The 4,369-nt window shown below is 35.1% G+C and overlaps 1 long non-coding RNA gene across 1 annotated transcript; it reads left to right on the top strand.

The window, feature by feature from the left end:
* The first annotated feature begins 2,232 nt into the window (after nt 1-2,232).
* On the top strand, nt 2,233-4,138 carry LOC123260061. Its single transcript, XR_006508393.1, has 3 exons — nt 2,233-2,243; nt 3,074-3,076; nt 4,026-4,138. It is a non-coding gene; the product is annotated as an uncharacterized LOC123260061 (long non-coding RNA).
* The last annotated feature ends 231 nt before the right edge of the window (nt 4,139-4,369 follow it).

A 4,369-nucleotide genomic window follows, 5' to 3' on the forward strand; every position in this document is an offset into this window, starting at 1 on the left:
TGCTGAGATATTCTTCTTTTCTTGAGACACTCTTTCCGTAGGAAGCTGATGTGTTCGTTCCACCAGTGCACCGAAGGTCTTTGGTTCATGCCCCGTTTACGGGGCATGCAGGTGTCGCAAGCCTGGGTCATTCTCTTCATTATGTCCTTGGTCATTTCTTCTGCAGATCCAGTAGTAAGCGGTTCACTATTTAGGGCAGCTGCTAGAGCACCTGGGTCAAAGGATTTCACATTTCACCCAACGATGTCAAGTTTCTTAGTCGGTCTTCTAGGATTCTGGTCCTTTGATACTTCCCAGAGAATCGCATTGTGATCGCTGGCGCGTGCCCGCATATATACATACAGACACCGTGACAACCTCGCGGGAGTAGTCAGGGAAGCTTCCTATGACCTTCAAACGTCGAGATCTGATGAAAACTCGATTTTTGCAAAACGGGGTGAAAACAATAACTTCCCGATTTTTGAAAATCTTTGATTTTCTTAGCGGGAAGTTAAGAAGAAAAAATTAGAAAAACGGTAGACTCTAAAGGCCATCCGTGCAACTTCCCGCTAATTCCATAACTAGGTGCATAAAACTGCACTAATGACGTTTTTGAGCTCTTTGAGCTCAAAAGTCTGATAGAAGTATCATAGAACAATATTTTTTTAATTTTCAAACCGCACTAACTTTTAAATGAATCAACCAATTTTCACGCGGTTGGCATTATTGGACACAATTTTTTTAGTTTCATAAAGAATCTTCAAGTTTGAATTAATAAAACTAGGAAATTTGGAGTAATTACAAAAAAAAAATTAGGAAAACGGTTGACCCTGAAGGCCATCCCTGCAACTTCCCGCTAATTCCATACTTAGGCGCTTAAAATTGCACCAATGACGTTTTTGAGCTCTTGGAGCTCAAAAATACAATTCATGGGTTATTTTAAGCTCTCCGAGCTCAAAGAGATTAGTTTCCTATGCTTTAAAACTCTTCGAGCTCAAAAGTCTGATAGAGATTTGATAAGACACTATTTTTTGAATTTTTAAACCACAATAACTTTTGAATGAATAAACCGATTTTCACGCGGTTAGAAGCATTTCACGCAGTTTTTTAAGCCTTACAAAGGATTTCTAATTTTGAATTGATTGCGCTAGGAATTTTGGAGTTATTCCGAAAAAACACTTTTTTCGGTTTTCTTTCGTTCACGATATCTCTCGAACGAATCAACCGATTTTGACCGGACTGGTAGCGATCGACGTGGTTTTTTGAGTTTAAGAGCTGATTAGTTTTCAGAATTGAACCTTTGAGCCGTTTAAAAGTTATTCCAAAAAAACCACATTTGAAAAAAAAATTTTTTTCAGTTTTTTTAAGATTTCTCAAAATATATTGATCTGAATTGGTCCAAATAGTTTTTAAAATCTAAGTTTGGTCAAGCCCTTTCGAATGACACCAACCTCGATGAAATCGGTCAAGCCGTTCAAAAGTTATAAGTGGTTCACATACTTTCACACACACACACACACACACACACACACACACACACACACACACACACACACACACACACACACACACACACACACACACACACACACACACACACACACACACACACACACACACACACACACACACACACACACACACACACACACACACACATACAGAGAGACACCGTGACAACCTCGCGGGGATAGTCAGGGAAGCTTCTTGTGACCTTCAAACGTCGAGATCTAATGAAAACTCGATTTTTGCTAAACGGGGTGAAAACAATAACTTCCCGATTTTTGAAAATCTTCGATTTTCTTATCGGGAAGTTAAAAATTACAGAAAATAATCTTGAATTTTCACGATGAAGTTTTTATTTTATAAAAATATTTTTAAGTATTTATAAGTCATAAATAATGCAATAAAACACCGTGCTAGTGAAAAAATTTCCAAAATCGAGCGTCATTGTTGAGTATAATAATTCCTTTCTTTGAAGAAATATTAGCAGTTTAGATGAATTGTGTTTGTGAAAGACGAATATTTTGCTAATACATGATTAGTTTCTATTTTGAAGATACAAAAATATTAATTTGGAAATTTATTTAGTTATATTATTTACCTATTAAGAAAAAATGTCTTTTCTATAGCTAGTTTCTCCTACACAATAAAAAATTTTGTGTAACTTTTGACATAAATTTTGTGTAAGATAACGATTTGAAACAAATTTTTATGTCATTTTAACACAAAGGTAATGTGTTAAACAAATGACACAGTTTAATGTTACAAGTTACACAAATTTATATTAAAATAATTGTAGTAACATATTTAAAATATTACTTTTATGAGAAATAACACTTTTTTGTGTTAAAAATAGATGACCCAAGAGGGACATGTTGAATTGACAATAAAATGTGTCAAATATTTGACACAACAATTTTGAACACAAGATTTTTTTGACACAATGACGAAAAATTTTTTACTGTGTATTTTTTTGATGAGCATATTTATGAAATTAATAAATATAAAAAAGCTTACTTGTAAACAACTTTCAATAAAAGCAAGTAAGTCAACAGCGTTGTCTTCTATCGTAATGGCAACAACTGCGTCTTTCATACCAGATTGTCATTTTGACTTATCAAGGGTTATTTTGTCCCAAGAATTTTTGAATCTGGTAAAGATTTGAACATTTGGACCCAATTGTGTCGGCCAGTACACTTTAAATACTCCTTTCAACACTATTATCCAGATATAGTGGAAACCAACGGAAACCAAATTAATTTCCTTTCCAAATTAATTTTCGTTCTAATAACTTTTTCAGTTCGATCTCAGTACCATGAAAAGCACCTAAGAAAATAAAATAATTAGTATTTACTTCCTGGTAAAACTTATAAAGATTAACTTTAAAAAAACTAAAAACTAATTATTCATGAAAAAATGGGAGTAGAATATTGAAAAATTAATAAAAGGTTCTTAATTTAACATTTTTGATTGGTTAACTTTGGAAATAGTTCAAGAAAATCAGATTTAATTATGTAATTGAGGTTATAAATGAGGATGATTTTACTTGTATCACTGTAGAGTGTTTTACAAGGGAGGGTGGGAAATTAAGTGGGTCTCTCCACTTTTTTCTCCGCATTATAATCTCTCAACCCCGTCATTATAACTCTAAACCACTTTTTCGTCCCCACCCCCCTGCATGTCGGGATTTTTTTCTTTCATGCCCGACACACATATGTTGCGACTGTGGCCGACTTACGCGTTATAATCAGTACCTGCATTTGCATTACGGTCTTAAATAGTATGGAGGTACTTCTATAATGACATTTTACCTCCATAACTATATGGGAAAACCACAGAAAACCCGACCGGTACAGAGGCTGGCAATGAAACGCACATATTCTTAGTTTATAATCATTGAAAAATATTGGTGCGCGCCGGAATCGAACCCTGGTCCCACTCTTTCGAAATGCAGGTACCGAGCCGATTAGGCTATTGCCAACCTTTTTGATTTAATTATGTATTTAAAAAAATAAATAATAACAGAATATTGATAGTGATATATATCTGTGTTAGTTGGTTCAGTATCAAAGCACATGGCTTTGAGATAAGCAGTAACACCTCATTCATTCAGAACTGAATGTATTGCTAATGCATTGTTTACCCCGGTTCCCGAACCCATCTTTGGAACTCCAAGCAATTGTTCTGTGCCAGACGAAATTAATATAGTCGGAAGACTGTCTACGGTGTCTCTGCCAGTTATGTCAGCGAACAGTTTCCCATTCCAATGGACGATATAATTACTATCAAGTTTAATTGTTTCTTTCAAGCCAATCGCCATTTCCTTTCGTAAAGTCTTACGTTTTCGATGAATAGTATTAAAACTTACAATCACAGTTTTAATATCAATTCTAGCACTTTTTAACGTCGCCGATATAATGTACATGTCATGCCTGCTATTCACATTACCTCGATCAAGTGCCGCTACTAGTATTAGGTCAGGTGTTATAATTTCCAGTTTCCGAGGCTGCTTTTGTAATGAAAAATCCATTTGATAACACGAGTCCACAAAAAAAAGTGGTCAGTGCTAGGTGTGTGACATATATTTTCCGACGTATTTTTTACCGCTGAACACGTATCTGAAGTCAAAATTGGAGGTCAAACTGCAAAAAACGGAGAAAAATAAAAAAAAACCGATAAAATCTCCGATCTAATACTTTTTCCTGCATGATAATTAAAATCTTATAATTTATGTCGTTTCCTGGCCCTTTTCTCCTCAAATGACCTGTGCAACGGATTTCTGCTACACTTTATTCCTCTCTATTGAGTCTCTTTTTGTAGCATCCGGGAGTAATCTGCAAACATATTTACTCCCCACTGCCCCTGAAATCACCGTTCAAATTCTTTG

Source organism: Cotesia glomerata, linkage group LG2 (genome assembly GCF_020080835.1).
Source record: "Cotesia glomerata isolate CgM1 linkage group LG2, MPM_Cglom_v2.3, whole genome shotgun sequence".
Lineage (NCBI taxonomy): Eukaryota > Metazoa > Arthropoda > Insecta > Hymenoptera > Braconidae > Cotesia > Cotesia glomerata.